Source organism: Chrysemys picta, chromosome 8, assembly GCF_011386835.1.
Source record: "Chrysemys picta bellii isolate R12L10 chromosome 8, ASM1138683v2, whole genome shotgun sequence".
Classification (NCBI taxonomy): Eukaryota; Metazoa; Chordata; order Testudines; family Emydidae; genus Chrysemys; species Chrysemys picta.
In genome coordinates this window covers 48,879,561-48,900,176 of record NC_088798.1, presented here as the reverse complement: position 1 = coordinate 48,900,176, position 20,616 = coordinate 48,879,561, and the positions used below count along the sequence as shown (strand labels likewise).

Sequence of the window (20,616 nt, the reverse complement as noted above, 5' to 3'; positions counted from 1 at the left end):
ATGAAGAACTTTGTCAAGGCCATTGACAAAACACAAGCGGCTTTCAAGTACCTCCGTGGAAAATTTCCAAGGTTAAGTGAAGCTAAGATAAAGGAAGGTGTCTTTGTTGGTCCTCAGATTCGTGAACTTCTTCGAGATGATGCATTTGACCATGCACTGCGTGGCAAGGAAAAGACGGCATGGAAAGCCTTCCAGTTAGTGGCAATAAATTTTCTCGGAAACAACAAGGCAGACAACTACAGGTTGTTGGTGGAAAACCTCCTCATGGCATACAAAAGCCTTGGTTGCAACATGTAACTAAAGACACATTTTTTGCACTCTCTAGATTTTTTTCCACCGAACTGCGGAGCAGTGAGCGACGAGCACGGCAAGCGATTTCACCAGGACATTGCAACAATGGAGAAACGCTATCAGGGCAAATGGAGCCCATCAATGCTTGCAGACTATTGCTGGACAGTGACAAGAGATGCTCCATTTAATGAATACAAGAGACAAGCCAAGAAGTGCTGAGTAGACACTGAATAGGACTAAACTATGTACATAATAGTTTTTTGCCTTTTGTTTCATAATAAATTTTATTTATATAACCCTTTTGCTGATTTTTAAAGTGTTACATAAACAGGACAGGTGAAATATTATCATGTAAAGCAACCATAAACACATGAAAAGTCCTAGGTTTACAATTTATGATTAAAACTCTACTATCTATACAATATACATAGACATAAAATGTAAAAACTTAAATATCTTAGAAACAGTAGCCAATCAGTTGTTTTAATTGTCATATTTGAATTCAGCACATCAAAATACATAATAAATAGCGCATTTTATCTCTGATGCAGACGACTTATCAAAAATTGTAGACCAGTGTAATATGCCTGCCTTCTATCTCAGGTTTTTATAGGGTATCAGTGACCATGATATCTGACTTGTTCCTTTTCTTAACTATTCCTACAATTCCTGACTACTTCCTAGTTGTAGGCTGGCATGGTAACATTAACAAGGATACCAAAAATACAATTCTGATAATTGAAAAATTATCTCATTATTAGAAAAATGAAAATAATTAGAATAGAGCAAAAAATCAGTAAATTAAAACTGTAAAAGACTTGGAGACTGAGCTACTCAGAGCTAAGAAGCATTTACTCTTATTTTCAAATATCTGGTCAACAAAACGAAAAAAGTGTAGGTTAGCTCCAAGTTATTTTACTCTTTAGCAAAGAGGGCTTTAAGCAAGATTTCTAATCAGGCAATTGAAGAACTAATTTGAACTGGAAAAAACCCTGCTAATAAACTGCAGATCTGAGAAATGCACAATTTTGCATCTAGTCTTGGTAGGAATTGCTAATGGCTCCCAGGATTCAGGGTTGTGCTGAAGTTGCACATGAAAGAAAAAAGAAGTATGGTGACAGGACATAGTAATCTGAGATTAGAATTTCAGAGACAGAGATATTCAATACTATCTGAACTACAGATTGCTTCAGGTAGAAGCAGAGAAGAAGTACTAGTTAATATTCCCTTGGGATAAAACATTTAATGGAGGGAAAATCATTTGCAAAATGTAAGTTACAGCTGACTTCTGTATAAGCAATCGCATCCTATTTAGCTACAGAGTATCTCTAGTACATATCAAATATCTTCACTCTGTCTATTTTTGGTCATGGGCTGTCACTTTTTTTTTAAATAAACCCTTCTTGCTCTTGCAATTACTATCATTTCCCCCTTTCAATCAGTTGTGCCATTATGTACACATCTGTTTATTGTTTGTGTGCATGTATTGTTTTTATTGCTATACTTTTGCTGGCATTTTCTTGTGCAATCATATTTTTTAATTTAACCAGGGACTGTCCTCTTACTAACATAAATTGACATAGCTTCATTGTGTGCATGGACCCCAATCTCAAATCTCCCTTTTCTGTGGAAGGTCCTTAAGAATGTGGCAATAAGCTACCTCTGGCAGCATCTGATAGGCACCAGTTATATGACCCCAGTCATTCAGATTTTAAATTGGGATTAAGACAGAAATATCATTAGTCTGTCTGATCAGTGTTCTCAAGGCAATGGAATGTAGTCAGATGTTCATGCTTTGAGACTTTTCAACAGCTTTTGATACCACTGATTACAATGTTCTTCTGTCTTTCACTATATGACCTGGCAAGAGTGGCCAGAAGTCCTTTATTTGTTGTTCATATCAGAGATTAAACCACAGGGTTAACTTGGACAATTGCTCTTCCTGTCGAAGGGCTTTTAGTTGCTGTATCCCACAGACACGGCTTGTCACCACACTAGTTCAAGGTTTACATCAGCCTTTGGCGAGCCATATTGTCATCCTTATGCTTACGAAGGTCCACATCTACTATTCTACAGACTTGATGTACCCGGTTCATATTCTTACATGTTTATCTGCGAGAGTTGTGGGTGAGAGACTTAATGAGAGTTTAGGAGCACAGGGAAGAGACTCAAACCCAATCCAGATAAACTGGCTGATTGCCAAAGGAAATATTCTGACAGAATCTAGCAAAGTTTTCGGCAGCAATCTGAACTGAGAGAAAGTAAGCAGGCAACATACGATTCAGATTACAATCTATCTTTTCACAACTGTTGCAAAAAGTGTGTTCACTAAGATCATCGCTGCTCATGGATGCACAGCCACAAATGTCATCTCTCATTTTCAGTCACACTGCATCATTTCTATTCAGAAGTGCACTTTGCCACAGTCATCCATTCCTTTTTCTTATTTCAATGCTACTCTACTGCAATGTACCCTGCCTGGGGCTCATCTTGATAGAACCTCTATTTAGGTTCTTACATACCCTCTAGTATCATAGTATCTGAGCACCTCACTGTTTTTAATGTATCCATCTTCACAACACTCCTGTGAGGGAGAGAAATTGTATGAGCCTCATTTTACAGATGAGGAACTGAGGGACAAGAAGAGAAAGTGACTTGCCCAAGGTCACGCAGGAAGCTTATGGGCAGAGAATTGAAACAGTTTTCCAGAGTCCCAGGCTAGCACCCAAACCATTGAAATGTCTTCTCTTACTAGTCTATTCAGAAGCCTCGGCTAGTATAAAATGTAGCTGCCCACCATTTCAGAAAGGGAAGCTGGTGAAAACATATCACACCCATAATCCATATTCTGCACCTGCTGCAAGTTTACTTCTCGGGGAAATTTTGTTGTACTGGTTACTATATACATCATGTATAAGTCCTACTTATCTGAGAGACATTCTCTCCCTTCTGCTTTGCCAGATCACTTTTATTTCATAAGAATGCTGTAGTTATTTGTCCCAGGAATACAGTTGCTAGGAAAGGAGATCATTCTCCAAGACAGGTCCTCATTTTGGAAAATTGCTCTGATAAGAAATACATCTGAGCCTGGCCACCTATAGATGGTGCTATGAAGTGTTCTATTAAATGCAGTTTTTGGAATCTGATGCAGGCACAGTAATTTTGGTTCCCATTCATAGGAAAATGGATGCACTTGAATTTCCTATATATATATTGTGACAGACCCAGACCAGTGGGGTACAGGAGTCTGGTAGAGGGCAAATATACTGATCACTGGATGAGTAGTTTTCTGTTCCCTGAGTGACCAGAGCAGGGGCTGCACTAGAGTAATCAGGAACCTGCTAGAACCAGTTAAGGCAGGCAGGCTAATTAGGACACCTGGAGCCAATTAAGAAGAAGCTGCTAGAATCAATTAAAGCAGGCTAATCAGGGCACCTGGGTTTTAAAATGAGCTCACCTCAGTTTGTGGTGTGAGTGTGAGGAGCTGGGAGCAAGAGGCACAAGGAGCTGAGAGTGAGAGGGTGTGCTACTGGAGGACTGAGGAGCACAAGCGTTATCAGACACCAGGAGGAAGGTCCTGTGGTGAGACTAAGGAGGGTGTTTGGAGGAGGCCATGGGGAAGTAGCCCAGGGAGTTGTAGCTGTCATGCAGCTATTACAGGAGGCACTATAGACAGCTGCAGTCCACAGGGCCCTGGGCTGGAACCTGGAGTAGAGGGCGGGCTTGGGTTCCCCCCAAACCTCCCAATTGACCTGGACTGTGGGTTCTTCCAGAGGGGAAGGTCTCTGGGCTGTTCCCCAACCCACATGGTGAATCTCTGAGGCAAGAAAATCCGCCAAGAAGCGCAGGACCCACCAAGATAGAGGAAGAACTTTGTCACAATATATATAGTTTGCCTAGAGTCTATAATCATAGGTGTATTATAAACTTGTATAAGAATAAGAAAATAAAATATTAGATTATGTGGTCTCCTGGTATGTTTCTCATTTGAGGCATCAGTAACATATTTCTTCAGTTTAACCTTGTTTGGCAAATGTAAAATTCTGTGTCTATCAAGTATTCACTTCAAGGATATACCGTACAATATATGGTAGGACATTATGTTATCATGCTTTTTTTTTTGTTTGGAAATTCCTCCCTAAATCTATTTATCTTATGCTGATGCTTATGATGACACAGAGCTCTCTACAGTGATCTTATGTAAAGCTTTATGTAAGTTTATATTGTCTACCTTTCCATGGATTTTTTGCCTATAGAAAAAGCAATACATTTTGAAGTGTTTGCGATGTTACTATAACATTGAACCTAGACGTGTCTAACCCTGAGAACAAGTGCATTACAAGCAAACTTTCATCATCCTGTTTACACTGTGTGTTTATTTAAATATGTGTCCTGCATGACATTGAGAATCATTTAATCTCTCTACCTCAGTTTCTCCACTATGAAATGGGGATAGTACTTTGTATGTGTATTATAGTCAGTGCAGGTAACAATGCCTTTTGTTAAGATTGCCCAAATCTTTCCATTCAAAGACCCTGTTTTCAGTTGCTTATAACTTTGCTAAATTTAAAGGCCTTGGGCAGAAATTTTCTCCATCTGGTGTTTGCCTCAAGCTGATTTTTTTTTTCCTGGAGGAAGTTTCAGCTAAAATGGTTCAGCCATTTCTCAGAATGAGGCTGGGGGAAAAGACATTGTTTTGCCCAGAGGCGCTGACTTTCTGAGTTTCCAGGGGGTGCTCGATCGCTGCTCTGCCCTAAGCCTTGCCCACACTTCACCCCTTCCCCTCACCCCCCCAAATGCCTCTTCCCTCCCACTCTGCCACTGCCCTGCCTCTTTCTACCTCTGCTTCTCCCCTCCCAATTGCCTCCTGCATGCCACTGAACAGCTGATTGTGGTGGGCAGGAGGCGCTGGGTGGGAGGGGGAGAAGCTGCTCTGCTGCGCTACCAGTGGGTGCTGAGCACCCACTATTTTTTTTCTGTGGGTACTCCACCCACTGAGTCGGTGCCTGTTAAAAATGGTTTTGCCCCTGTTAAAAATATTCTTACAACCATTTTATTGAGAAGTTCTCGAAGTCGCAGTGGGAGCTGCAGGGGCGGCACCTGCAGACAGGACAGTGTGCAGAGCTGCCTGGCCGTGTTTCCGTGTAGGAGCCGGAGGGGCCTCGCCATGGTCCCTCCCCCACACTCCGAACCCCTCGGTGCCAGCCCATAGCACCTTCCTGCACCCCCAACCCCTTATCCCCAGCCCCACCCCAGAGCCCTCCCCCCCTCCTACACCCCAACCCCCAATTTTGTGAGCATTCCTGCCACACAATTTCCATACGCAGATGTGGCCCTTGGCCCAAAAAGTTTGCCCACCCCTGACATAGAGGATAAAAGCCATTTATTGCTACTAGTTACTCCTGTTACCTCAAGTGGCAGAGGAGTGTAATTGTCATCTAAAGATACTAACCCTGTTGATGTCACATGTGAGAACATGAGAACAGCCATACTGGGTCAGACCAAAGGTCCATCAAGCCCAGTATCCTGTCCTCTGACAATAGCCAATGGTAGGTGCCCCAAAGGGAATGAACAGACAGGTTATCATCAAGTGATCCATACCGTGTCACCCAATCCCAGCTTCTGGCAAACAGAGGCTAGGAACACCATTCCTGCCCATCCTGGCTAATAGCCATTGATGGACCTATCTTTCGTGAATCTATCTAAATCCCTTTTGAACCCTGTTATAGTATTGGCCTTCACAACACCCTTGGGCAAGGAGTTTCAGAGGTTGACAGTGCGTTGCACGAAAAAATACTTTCTTGTGTTTGTTGTAAACCTGCTACCTATTAATTTCATTTGGTAGCCCCTTGTTCTTGTATTATGAGAAGAAGTAAGTAATACTTCCTTATTTACTTTCTTTATACCACTCAGGATTTTATAGACTTCTATCATATTCCCCCCTTAGTTGCCTCTTTTCCAAGCTGAAAAGTCCCAGTCTTATTAATCTCTCATCATACGAAAGCCGTTCTATACCCCTAATAATTTTTGTTGCCCTTTTTGGAACCTTTTCCAATCTATCTTTTTTGAGATGGAGCAACCACATTTGCACACAGTTTTCAAGGTGTGGGCGTATCATGGATTTATATAGAGGCAATATCATATTTTCTGTCTTATTATCTATCCCTTTCTTGATGATTCCCAACATTCTGTTTGTTTTTTTGACTGCCATTGCACATTGAGTGGATGATTTCAAAGTACTATCCACAATGACTCCAAGCGTTCTTTCTTGAGTGGTAACAGCTAATTTAGACCCCATTATTGTATATGTACAGTTATGATTATATTTTCCAGTGTGCATTACTTTGCATTTATCAACATTAAATTTCATCTGCCATTTTGTTGCCCAGTTTTGTGTGATCCTTTTGTAGTTCTTCGCAGTCTGCCTGAGACTTAACTATCTTGAGTAATTTTGTATCATCTGCAAGTTTTGCCACCTCACTGTTTACTCCTTTTTCCAGATCGTTTATGAATATGTTAAAGAGGACTGGGCCCAGTGCAGACCCTTGGGGGACAACACTATTTACCTCTCTCCATTCTGAAAACTGAGGTACAATGTGTTTTTTTTTTTTTTTCCAATTTTTAATTATTTTAAAAAACTTAGGGGTTTTGGCTGTAATTTCTTACGTTAAAAGAACATTCAGTTTTCCAAGTTAAATACCAAACATGCTTATTCAACCTTTAATTTGGCCCTCTTGTGTATTATGGTACAGTTTTTAATTATGTGATCATCTACTATTTTCCCCCTATAAGGAGGACAAATTAAATTTACACATTTCCTAACTTTTGAAAACGTGACCATGCAATTATAATACTTATTAAAATGTCTCTTTTAATTAATATATAATGTATGCAACAAACTATTTTTAAAATTATTTCCCCTATGTGCCATTGTAACAAAACTGTTAAACGTAACCCAGGAAAAATTGAAAACCATCAGAGTGATTGTTTACAGATTTGTTAAAAAACAAAAAAATAAAACATACCTATAAAGACCTGAGCCATTATTACAGATTAAGCAGTTTATTGAAGGAAGATATTGCAATTACACTATGTGGATCACATTTCCCTTTGCAGCAAGTTTAAAAGAGAGATTTTAACTGCAGTTTTAAGTCTGCCTTTATGCAAGAAGGATGTCTATTCTATAGACAAGTGCAATTGAATTTTATCCAGGAGATAGCAATCCCATTAAAAAAAGCCAAAGTTGATATCAGAAGCTGTGCACAGATCCACTGCAAAAAAATTGCCTGCAGCAGCCCATTAAAAAGAATCCTCTTTTCTTCCACACACTTCCCTTACAAGGATCACACATAATTCTATGCAGATTGTCTAGTACAAATTTACTGTCTAAAGTAACAGCTTTTAATGCTTTCTTCCTTTGAGCTTACTGAAGACTCAACATAAAAATGTGTCAATCAGCTTTTTGTAACTTGGAATATTTCATACGACTAAAAATGATCAGTCTCCAAATGTCTGAATACTTATCCAAAGTTTGTAGGAATGGATCTCAATCATCATGAGGCAACTATTCTAATTTTAGAAATCCATTTGTGCACCTCTGAAATAAAGTTATTTTTTCCTTTTACCTTAGTGGGTGCAGGAACAAGCCCATACTACATATCCTTCTTCATAATTCTCTCCTTTGACTTTCAAATCCATTACCCATTTCCCTGCTCATCTACTCTGTATTGCCTTGTGAAAATCTGGATTTTCTGATTCTGGTCTTTTGCACTTTGCAGTATAATCTAATCAATCATCTCCTAATGGGAAAGTAGTGCATTGCATTGAAGTAAGACTAAAAAGAAATGGTATTGCTGAGTTCCATAAGGATTTCACGTTTTTTGACCGACAAAGCGGTAGCTCTAAATAGTGATGGGTGAACACCAAAAAGTGTTTATTAAAGATACTTATCGGTACCTGATTCTCAGTACCCACATCTTTTGACTCTACCAAATTGTTGTTTCTTATTTGTATTACCATATCACCTAGGAGCCCGTCTCAGGGAGAAGACCCCTACTGTGATAGACACTTTACAAACACATCACAAAAAGATCTGTCTCTGCCCTGAAGACTTTAATTGTGTTGATGATCTCAGTCTTTTTGCAAAGTTTGTGGAATTTCTTGCTTCTGATCTGGCTGGCAAAAACCAAGAACAAGCATTTTCATAGCTCTTGTGCTTTTGGTCCTAGCCAGAGCCATTAAGTGCAAAGGAACAAAAAGGGGAGACTTCTTAAAAACATTACCAAACTTTCTTGAGCTTCTAAAATGAGTGGGTGTTAAGAAATATTAGGTCTCAATCATGGCTCTTCTTTGCAGACTATCAAGTGGGACACATCAACCCTATGTTTTCTGAAAGACAGGATAGTCTAAATCTGACCATGGTGGTGTCAGGGGAAAGATGTAGGAATGCAAATGCATTTAGCAAAGTAAGTACAAAAGGCACTGAGAGAACTTATCTTCTAACAACACTTCACTACTTACAATTGGGAGTCACAGCTGTTTTGATCGCTGACAGAAGTTGGGAGAAAACTATTGCCTGATGTCTGATGATCCTTCTCTTCCTGCATAATGGAGAAGAGGAGAAAAAAATGGCAACACTGGGCATTTAACAAGTTATCCTAGTATAAAAGCAAAAGTTGACAATGATCACTGGGTTTTTTTGGCATAACTTATTTAGTGCTAATAGTAAATATGATATACTTTAGAAATCCAATTTTTGGCTACCATCCCTGTGTATTTCTTTTTCAGAGGGGCAGCTAATCACTAGGACACACTTGTGAATACAGATCTTGACTTAGGACTCATTAATAAATCTTCACATTTTCAAAGTATGAGTCAAGAGTATTTATAGTATATTGTGAGGTACATATATGAAGGTGGTTCTGGGTATGTTTCAAGTAAACCTTTGTGATCAACAACCTCTTCGGTATCCTGTAAATTAATGTAGAATGTCCTATGCTATATTTGTCAAACTGGTTATAAACTGTGGCAAATCAATCAAGATGATACAAACACAAAGGAGGGCCTGTCATTCAAACTGATGCTTGGTTTGTCAGAGTAGGCCCAAGAATTGACACACCTTCCTATCATGGCATCTACTGGCCAACAGAAGGCTCACGTTGTTAGGAAGGCTATCTGTGGTCAGTCTTGGAAGCTCTATCAAATGCTAGGATTGGGCAATGGGCAGGAACGGGTAGCAGTAGCCTCTTTTCTACATCAAACGTACTGTTGCCCATACCAGCTCTTATGCACTTTCCATTTGTTTTTGATCCTTTGCTGAAGGTGTAATTGAGCTTGTTAGTATTTGTTGCTTTTTTCCCCTCTCCATTATGTGCATGGCTTGTATTTGTGTTGGGTAATTGCATGTTTCTGGACAGTTTGCATGCGAAGTTCAAACCCACACTGTTGTGACTCTCACAATATATCCATTATGGACTCTGGCAACCTAAATGCATATCACCTTCAGGTTAAATTTTTTATTTCTTGATTTTTCAGAAGGTTCACAACTTTTGATAATATGTCCTAGCAGCAGGAGTTATATTAGCATTTTGGATAAGGTTAAAAGCAGTGGGGGGAAAGGGTTTCTGGAAGAAAGACAGGAAGATGCCCTTTCTCATTTATTAGGCATCCTTCCACCCTATCATACCAATGAAGGTTGGACCCATAGGAACATCTGGAATTTCAGTGCAATATTTGGTCATTTTCTTGGCATAATAGCTTATTCAGCAGTGCAGACTTGACTCGGTCTTGGAATTATGAAGACCCATCGTGACCTTCACATTAACTGGGCCCTTTAAAATGCTTTGACAGGGTGCTTAGTGTCACAGAAATATTAGAGCTGGGAAGGTAGCAGAGTTTTCATGGGAGAATCAGAGATTTTTGAAAATTTTCCCATACTGAAATGGAACAACACCAAAAATATTAGAAACTTCCCATGAAATAAAATTCTCAAAAAAACACCTTCATGTTGGGTTGATGAAGTTTGTTTTATATATATATATATAATGAAACAAAGTTGTTTTGAAATGAAAAATTGAAACAATCCGTTCTGAAAAGGGTTTCAATCTTGACAAAGTTGTGGCTACTACCAAGAGTTCAGGTAAAGAGCTTCAAAGAAGAAGCCAATGACAAGTTTTAATTGGTCCTACAGAACCAAGGAACTATGCTGCATATTCTTAAGGTATTCGTAGATGGTGCTCATCTATTTGCTATTTACATCAATACTGATATAGAGTTCTCTTTTAAACAGGTACTTGGCCATATTTTATAAAAACTTAGTCTTAATTGGTTTTTGAACTCAAAGTATTATTGTTGCTTAGTAGGGGTATCTTTAACATTATAATTATTTAATATATAAACAGATTTTCTGAAGCAGCCTTTTTTAAGTGATAGAAGAAAATGAGTCTGTTTTCTGTGGATAACGGAAAAGAATTTGGATTTGACAAGAATAAATGACAAGGATAAATACATAGAATACAAAGGATAACCCATATTTCCAAATTACAGATATCACGGAGCTTGTTAGTCTGTATGAACCCTTCAGACCTAGTGAAATTAACTCAGCAGTTTGGTTTGCAGGTGCTGGAAATGAACTAACTCCTGGAGGTTTCTTTAGAGTTTTTGAGCTTGATAATCTCAGACTTCCAAGGAGAACTTCCTATAGCTGTTCCCAAGATGCTTCCTTACCCAGTGAGCCCCTCTACCCTCCTGTATCCAAAGCAAAGCATGGATGGGCTCCCCCAAGAAGCCCCAACTCTTCATACTCCCCATAGATGCCTGAAATAAGAAAGTAAAATGAGAGTGCTCTTAGGGGAAAGGAGCAGCTGCTGGGAAGAAGCAAGGGAAGTAGGTTCACTGACTTTCCAGTCCTGTCAACAATCTCATCCCTGGAATGTTGTCTTTTGGTCATGTAGGCTCTTGTGAACAAATAAATTGACCTGGCCCTTGTTTGTAGGTGACATGCCATCCTGAAGTCATTAGGGGTCTGCTCTACTCTTGTCCATTGCTTAAGAGAGCTGCAGGGATCTTTGGGAGGTAAGAAACATTGTGTTTTCTGTTCCTCTCCTTAGCTCTGAAAAGGAAATACAAGATCTCCACAGAAGGAAAAGATTGGAAGGATTGTCTGGCCATGGGGAGAAGGAGGCTGAAGGGGGCAGAGCAGGAATTCTCTGGCATGGCCTCAGACAGTAAGGAAGTTTCCTCCAGGGAGAGGAGATGAATACAAGAGGTACTGTAGATTTTTCATTCCTCCTCCCATGTTGGTTCAGGATAAAGAGTGCGAGGACTCCAAGATTCACTGCGGCATGGGGGTCACAGCAGCTTCTGCTGGACTGAAGCAGAATGAGTGATGCTTCCCGTACAGACCAGAGTGTGTAATAGCACCAGCTACACTCATAAGTTGGTTCATGTTTTTAAGGTTTTCTCCACAATAATGTGGGATAGAAACTTTTTTATTTTATTTTTGTCATGGAAGCTTAGGTTCTGCAGTAGTTGATGGCCTTTTTCATACTCACCTGGAAAGCAAGGGTGGGTGGGACATTGAAAGGCTATTATAGGGTGACAGTGATTAACAGTTCTTTTGTCTATCATTTCCCAGTAGGGGGGGGATAGACTGTCCTCCATAAAGGATTCTTTTGTGGAATGCAGGAAAATATGACATTTTCTTTCTAGTCACTTAGAAGTTCTCTGTGCCCCTGTCCATGACTGTGATGTGAAGCAACTGTTAAACTGTCATGGGCCACACAAAGCTTTTTCCTTTCAGATAGGTTAATCACTGCAATTATGTAACCCTTGTAAAAACTGAAGAAAAGCTGAACATTTTCTTCTTCACTTCTGCAACTGCTAGATTATGCTGGGTCAAATTAATCCCTGGTGCAAATCCATTTCACTGGAAAGACACCCAGGATGCATTTAAGCCACTTTCTCTTCAATCCTGAATCGTGGATGACCTGCTTGTCATATCACAAAATATCAAGTCACAGTAGTCAAATCCATGGAAGACTTCTTTGGGGCTTACCTTTAAAAATTTTGCAGTGAAACTAAAGTTCATCCATGTTATGATTCTTTGCCCAGTATAATCAAATGTCACAGATTCCTTTTCCTTTCACTTTTGTTAGTGTTTTGTGAACTTCATGGTTACTTTGGAAAATGTTATTACTTTTTTAGCTAATTATTCAAGGTACTTTCCTTGTATTTTAGATCAGAAACTGTTCAAATTCTAGGGGAAAAAACTAATATATATTAGGGCTGTCAAGCAATTAAAAATTAATCACAATTAATCGCACAATTGAAAAAAATAATCATGACTGATTAATTGCACAATTAAAAAATAATCACGCAGTTAATCGCACAATTAAAAATAATTGCAGGGTTAATCTTGCTATTAAACAATAATAGAATATCATTTATTTGAATATTTTTGGATGTTTTCTACTTTTTCATAAATATTGATTTCAGTTACAACACAGAATACAAAGTGTACAGTGCTTATTTTATATTTTTGATTACAAATATTTGTGCTGTAAAAAACATAAGACATAGTATTTTTCAGTTACTTACTACATGCGTCCATTCTGATGACGGGTTCGGCTCGATAATGATCCAAATCAGTGCGGGCCAGTATATGTTCATTTTCATCATCTGAGTCAGATGCCACCAGCAGAAGGTTGATTTTCTTTTTTGGTGGTTTGGGTGCTGTAGATTTTGAATGAGAATGTTGCTCTTTTAAGACTTCTGAAAGCATGTTCCACACCTCATCCCTCTCAGATTTGTCTATTTACGTTTGTAATTAAGAAGTGGACAGCATTATCACCTGTAAATATAAACAGACTTGTTTCTCTTAGCAATTGGCTGAACAAGAAGTAGGACTGAGTGGACTTGTAGGCTCTAAAGTTTTACATTGTTTAGTTTTTGAGTGCAGTTATGTAACCAAAAATACTACTTTTATAAGTTGCACTTTCATGATTGCCTACAGTACTTGTATGAGGTGAATTGAAAAATATTATTTTTTTAACATTTTTAAAAATAATAAAGTGATTACTGTACACTTTGTATTCTGTGTTGTAATTGAAATCAATGTATTTGAAAATGTAGAAAAACATCCAAAAATATGTAATAAATTTCATTGGTATTCTATTGTTTAACAGTGCAATAATCGTGATTAAAAAATTTAATCATGATTTGAGTTAATCAGTTAACTGTGATCGACAGGCCTAATTAATTATACACACACACACGTATATAATATGAAATATTAACATATTCTTCTGTCCTGCAAAAATAGTAAACAAGCAAACAAAATTATTTTACACTTTGGGCTATATACCTTGGCTCTGCCAGAGTAAAGAATAGAAAGAGACCATATTTCCTCCAAATAGCTCATCTTGTCTTGAAACTGCGAGAGACATACTTGAATGTTGCCCACTTATGTAAGTTTATTTTCAGTAAATAACTTTAATCATCAGCAATGCCAAAATTTTATATTTGTGGTGATTGTAAAATAACTTACATTTAAAAATTGGTTTAAGTGCTTGGGTTTAATAAAAAAAACGTATGTATGGAACAATACTTATGTCTATAAATGAATCAAAACTAGACTGGCAGAACTGAACTGAGAAGCACATATTATAGCCTGAAGAGTTCTTTGAAAGTGATACCTTTGTTTCCTTTTTGGATGTGCAAAAAAGGTTAGAATGGGTCAAATTTCAGTCAGTACTCAGACTTTGGACAAGCACATTAATTAATACTTTGGACTTCGATCATATTTCAGAGATCTCAGGTTTGTTCCCTCTGAGCTCCTTAGGGATAGTAATGTTCTTTTAAAAAGAGAGTACACGTACTTCACACGGGAACTTTTAACAGAGGCTCTCAAGGAACTTATCTCAAGAAATAAGGTGGGTAATTCAATCCATTTTATAGTATTTGCTGCCCTAGGTACTAACCAAGTTTTAACCAGGAGGTATGTGGACATATGTCATTTTTAGAGCCAAACATGCCACTAATTGTGTACAAAATTGGTTAAACGTTATAGTGTGGAAAGGGTGTTTTATCTCCTTCAAGGAACCTTTTATAAATTGTATGACAGAGCGCTGGCATCTTCACCCATCTCAGCCATTGTAGGTTAGTCAAATTGTTATACAATGCTTTCTGTCATGGTCCCTGAGTAAGCAGTTCCTTCTGAGACCTTTGTCTGAGACCTACAAGTGCACCCCTTTCAAGTGACAGGCCTGTACCTCCACTTCTCTTTAAGGTGAGACCTGTGATCCAACCACTCTCCAACTGGATCTCCAGCTTATACAGCTCCAGTTAACCATAATACCTAGCAGGCAATGGGCTTGACACCTGCAAGATTTTTCCCTGGGGGTAATCCACTGAGCTTGTGAACAGTGAGAGTATGTAGTGCCACGGGTTCCAGAACAGGGAGGGAGGCAGGGGGCCTTGACCCTCCCACTTTTTACTGGCAGTAAGGGCAAGCAACGGGGGAGAGGGCAAAGAGAGGTGAGCAGGGCTCAGATCCTTGGGGGAAGATGTGGTTCAGGAGTGGGGTTTGGGGGGAATGGGCAGTACGAGGGCAGGGACTCGGGGAGAAGGGGTGGTGTGAGGGCAGGGCCTCGGGGGATGGCGCAGTGCAGGGGGCAGGGCCGTGGTTCATGCACCTGTGTCCTCCCACTTTAAGGGTACTTCCACTGCTCCTGTGTAGTGACAGAGAATCATAGAAATGTTAGGGCTGGAAAGGACCTTGCGAGGTGATGAAGTCCAGCCCGCTGTGCTGAGACAGGATCAAGTAAATCTAAACTTCCTGACAAGTGTTTGTCCAACCTGTTCTTAAACCTCCAATGATGGGGATTCCACAACCTCCTTTGGAAGCTGTGGCGCTGGCAAACAAGCTAACCTGTGTATGACCCAGAACAATTTAAGAAGAGGCATTGCAATTGTAATCAAGATAATCCATTTATATGGGTATCAAAGAAATGTTAATTAGGCTAGCAATCCCCAACTCATTCACTTTGTGTTGATAAGAATCAAAGAATAGTTGCTAAGTGTATTTGTCTGCGATTACCTATATCTTGTTAGAAGTTTAACATAGAAGCAGTTTCTTCAAGATTTATTTGCCAAAAGGCACACAGCACTCAAAAAAACTGATTGAACACAGACCTATACTCATACTACCTTACCTCTATTTGGCATTCCCCTCAAGTCCCTAGATAGACATGGGTTAGCCTTGGTGTCCCCCAGTCTTTGGGACCAAATAACAGCCTGCTTGCTGTAGACTGACAATCCATCAGTATGTCAGTCTGCTACAGCTGATAGAGCTTCCCCACTCCCTCTTCCAGAGCATATATTTTAACTGATCAGTGTCTTTTGATCTCCAGGTTCTCAGGCTTGGCAAAACCTGGCTATTGTACCTGAGTTTTTGTTGGGATGCACCTTATGTAGGACACTGTTGCCTTCCATGCTCTGTTCCCTCAAGAGGCCCCATGCGATCTAACTTCATAACCAGTAATCCATCATAAACACACATAGGCATGCATAATATTCATAAAAACAACATAGATATTTCCCAGTTCTCCACATTCTCATCATCTATATTTTTGCTTCTTTCGAAATATCCCCTGAATATCAGCACCAGCTATATTAGCCATACTGCTAGTCAGTCTTTATGCTGCCTCACTTTTTTGATAGTAGTTTCACTTGTAAAAATTAGATGGGATTTCTATAACTGGTCAGCATTGGCTTAAACTGTACTCCGACTGAAGTCAGTGGGAATGTTAGCCCTGACTTCAGCAGGAACAGAGTTATGTCAATGCCTAGTTTCTTTTGGAAAATCCCACCCATGCTGACTAGCAATGTACAAATTCCCAACGTAGATTTACTGTACGTCCCAACCCTTAGGAAATCTCAGCGATGTTTAAGAGCCCGCAACAACGGTAATATTCCTCTCAGCACCAATCTAGAAAATTAACTCTTCTCTAGACCTCTCCTCTGAAGTTGGCATGATTTGAAGCTTTCTTGGCTCTTCTGGAGAGTTCATCAGTTACAAATAGTAATATGCTGTGTCTGCTCACTCCATGGACAGACCTTCATTTCCTATAAGCAAGGTTACTTTGGCAACATACAATTGTGTTTTTTAAAAATACATAATTTGTGTTTAAGTAACCAGAAAGAAAATTCCTTTTCTCCAAAGATAACTCCTCTTTATTGTAATATCATTTCTTAGCTCCCATGATATTTCCTGCATCATTTTAATGAAAGTCCACTTTCATTTCCATTTCAAATATTTCTGCTTTAAAAAGTATGGGCTCTGCAAAAATAAATAATAGTACAAACCACTAAAACTAAAAGACATTATGTTGCTGCTAAATATTTAGGACCAGATTGTCAATGCACTGCTTTCTGTTTTGTGATCAGTCTGCTGTCACATTCTAATGTTGCATAGGCCCTGATCGTGCAAGCTGTTCCCGGTGAGCAGAACACTGCATGCAAAAAATTCTATCCATAAAACTGCAAATGAAAAGGCAAGCTAAATTCCAGTAAAGCTGAAACCCAGGCCTTTTAATATATTAAACTATTTTATATGGAATGCTATATTTAAAGCCACTTTGAGGATTTGGATGCTGTTAATGGGAATTAGTAAATCAGAATTCCTTAGGGGACTTTGAAACTGTCAGCCATAAAACCCATAAGTGTAGAAACAAGGACTCAGATTTCACTAGCTCCCCACTCACTGCAACAGAAAGGGGATGTGTCAGGGAGCTGATTACAGCTTCCTGATTGTATGCATAGTTCTGCGCCTGGGGACTACTCTAATCTAGGACAGTTTGTAATGATCTCTCAGGAACCATTCACCATCTGAGGTTAGTCAGAGTTCAGCACACTTTAGCTACCCCCCAACATAATTCTTATATGTCCTCAGTGTTTTCCCCCATGCAGGGTCCGGGAGGCAGTGGCTTAGGAGTAGGCCACGCCAGTCCCATGTTAAGTGAGGACTACCCTATGGCCTGAGGAATCATCAAAAGAAGCCATTTCTCTCCCCTGCGTGCCACCAGAGTACAGGGTAGAATCTGCCCAAAAGATTAAATCCCCTCAAAATTATTTTCTTGCCTTTCATTTGACCTTTCCAGATTTTCTAGGTCCCCCCAATCTTTATGTAATTGATTCAAATTCTCTAAAATCTTTTCCTTCAGGTAGGCAGCCTGGCTTTTCCCACAAAGAAATAAGACCCCAAATCTATGACTGTGATTCATTAGTACTTCTAAGAATTTACACTATCAAGCCATTATGCCCAGATAAACTCAGGATTTGTAACAAGGCTTCCAGTGCACAGTTGATGATTTGCATGCAGCATGTGCAATGATATGGAGACATAAATGTGCATGATCACATTCTATTATTATCATAAAAGGCTATGTTTGAAAAAAGTATATATAACAATCAACTTTCTTATCACATTTTTTCTTGGGTTAGTCAGATAAAAAGCTCTATTTTCATATAAAATCACAGTTTAGTCCCCTTGCATCAAATATGTTCTGCATGATTAAACATGATTTGTTGTTGTATTTGTTTTGTTTTAGCCATAAGTAAGTAAGGTATTTATGCTGAGACTTCAGGTAAATACACTGGTTTCAAAACTAACAAATTTACCTTCAGACACCTGCCTACTTATTGCTAGTTTGGTTTTCCAGTCAGTTTGTGCATGGCCGGCTCTGGCTTTTTTGTCGCCCCAGGCTAAAAAGCCTCCCGCCACCCGCCAACCCCCCCCCCCAGCGCAGCAGGGGAGGGCGGCGAGCCCGGCCGGGGCCCCGCTCTCCCCGACCAGCCAGAGCGCCGGGGGGAGGGCGGCGCCGCCCCCTCCAGGTGCCACCCCAAGCACAAGCTTGGTGGGCTGGTGCCTAGAGCCGGCCCTGAGTTTGTGCACCTCTAGCATTTCTTCCTTAAAATGTTCTTGGCAGCACTTCTGATGTCCCTCTCCCTCCTTCCACTCCCCCCCACCTTTATTGTAGACAAAAAGATGGGATTGAAAACCCTGGTGCTTCATATGCTCAGTTTGGGATAGAATGATAGTAAAGGGTAGTGGATATAAATAATACATGTAAAATATAGGTTTTGCATAATCAGGTGTATAATTTATAGGTACCTTATCCTTAAATGAGAGTAATCAAGAGTATAGTTCAGTGTATCATTAAAATAACTACTGTAGATTTAATAATACTGCACATCAGCTGAGAATATGATTTGAGATAAAGAAGCCTGGTTTTTTTTTCCTAAGGCCATAAAAGATATGCTGTTAATGATAACTTCTTAATGAGTTCACATTTGCAATGCAGTGTTGAATGATTGACTATAGCAGAAATGTTCACAAGATGTCAATTTTCTTCTTGACCTTTCAGATTTTCACCCAGAAGAGTTAGTAATATGTTCTCGGTTTAGGCACACAGTGGAAAAGAAGCAGCTATTGTATGATACTATCAGATAATACTGGTAGTTAGCACTATTGCTGATAGCAAATGTATCCTTCACATCTTGCATTCATATCTTTGTCGGTTCATTGTATTCTCTGAATAAAGGAATTCATTTTAGCATTCCTTGACTCCTAGACAGATCCATTATATTAGCTCACATTGTGAAAATACATTAAAAAGTTAATGGTCTGTCACAAAGCAGCAAAAGTCAGGGACTTCATATTTAAGCAAGAAAGGTACTACTTGTTTTTTAATATCTAAGCATAAAGGAGCACATTCAGGATGTTGTTTAGGATCATGCCTATTGTATCTAAATATTGGAACACAAATAGGAAGACTTTTTTTCCATTTACTGGCATGCTGTGCATTTTCTTTTCTGTTTTGTATCAGAGTTTTAATTTAATTTCTTTGTTTATAGATTATTTAAAAAAAATACAAATTCAAGATTTGTGATTTAAAGTGTTATGATTGACTTGCGGGAGAAAGAGAAAATGCTATCCCAATGAAAGTCATAGCAAACCTGACTATAGTCAAGTGAGGTTATATGCCTCCATGCTCTCTCCGTTAAATGCTACGATAGCAGCAAAGGGGCACAAGAAGGGGTAAGAAATGACCCAATATTCACCAGGGGTAGTGATGCTTCTGGTGCACATTGTTCCCTCTCTGGGACCAGACAGAATCACCGCACTGCATGGCAGAGGGTACCTGTATTTGGGAGTGTGTATCCTGGGAGTGGGGAACAGAAGAACAACCTGTCTGTGTGGCATGACTTTATCAACTACAGATGAAGTTCCTACCACAGGAATTTCCAACTGCAGGTTGGCAAGTCATGAGATAACTAATACTGGTCAGGTCAGATCTTTGAGGTAGATTTGCTCCTATGAGTGCAGGGCCTGCAGTTGTCCCTGATCCTTGCATGGTTTGCCTAATTTAAGCTCTTTGTATCCTCCCCTCAATCCTCTTGTCCACACATGCAAGGGCTTTTTATCTGAAGTTCTCTTTAACGTTTTAAGAGTCTTTTTTTTCCTTTGATAATTATAAGATACATTTTATATACAGGTGTCTTATGTCCAAAGGTCTGTATCTATCCTCATAAATACAAGGAAACAAACTGATTGCAAACAAAACCAATGAACTCACTAAAAATAAGTACATCAGTCTCAGGAGGCAGAGAACTAAATCAAACAGTAAAGCAGACAATAAAGAAGTTTTGAGTGATGCCCTGAATGGAGGCTCCAGAGAAGCTACACAGAGTGGCACAGCATTCACTATCTGTCTTATTAAAATACAGTCTTGCTCTTTTAAAATAAAGAAAACCAAGAGAGGAAGATTTGTTCCAGGAGAATGACAGTGTCAAAGAGTCAAGTTTTTCCATGTGTAGCCATACTGGCTGCAGGAGTTTAACCGAGTGCAGAATTTGACTGAAAGAGTGGAACCAGGGAAAAGCCATCTAGTCAGCAATAACACTAACCAATGGTAGAGCACAGAGAGAACTGCTTGCTTGAGTGAATTCATTCACTAGCAATACTCATTAACATTTGAAACATTATTGGTGAATTCTGTCCTTCGTCCTAAACGTTGCACATCTCAGCTGCAGTAGTGCTTGGTAATCCTGTACATGTCATGGTTGGGGATGCTACTACAAACAGATGGCAGTGAGCTGTGTGCTGGAACAGCTGCTGCTTTTTATTTTCAATTAGTTTTAAAAGGAGCTAAGTATGTATTCATTTTAATGGCAACACAAGGTATGGTAGTTGGTAATATGGTTTGCTTTGGAAGTGCAGCACCTCAGGGGCTACAGCAAGCAGCTGTGTGCTCTCTGAGAAGC

At 39.4% G+C, this 20,616-nt stretch overlaps 1 long non-coding RNA gene across 2 annotated transcripts in view; it reads left to right on the top strand.

Moving 5' to 3' along the window:
• Nucleotides 1–13,771, top strand: part of LOC122173810 (uncharacterized) — a 96,272-nt gene extending 82,501 nt beyond the window's left edge. For both annotated transcript variants that reach the window (XR_010589762.1, XR_010589763.1), the window contains 2 exons: nucleotides 6,792–6,880; nucleotides 11,400–13,771. This is a non-coding gene — a long non-coding RNA (uncharacterized LOC122173810). The remainder of the gene's footprint in view (nucleotides 1–6,791; nucleotides 6,881–11,399) is intronic.
• The last annotated feature ends 6,845 nt before the right edge of the window (nucleotides 13,772–20,616 follow it).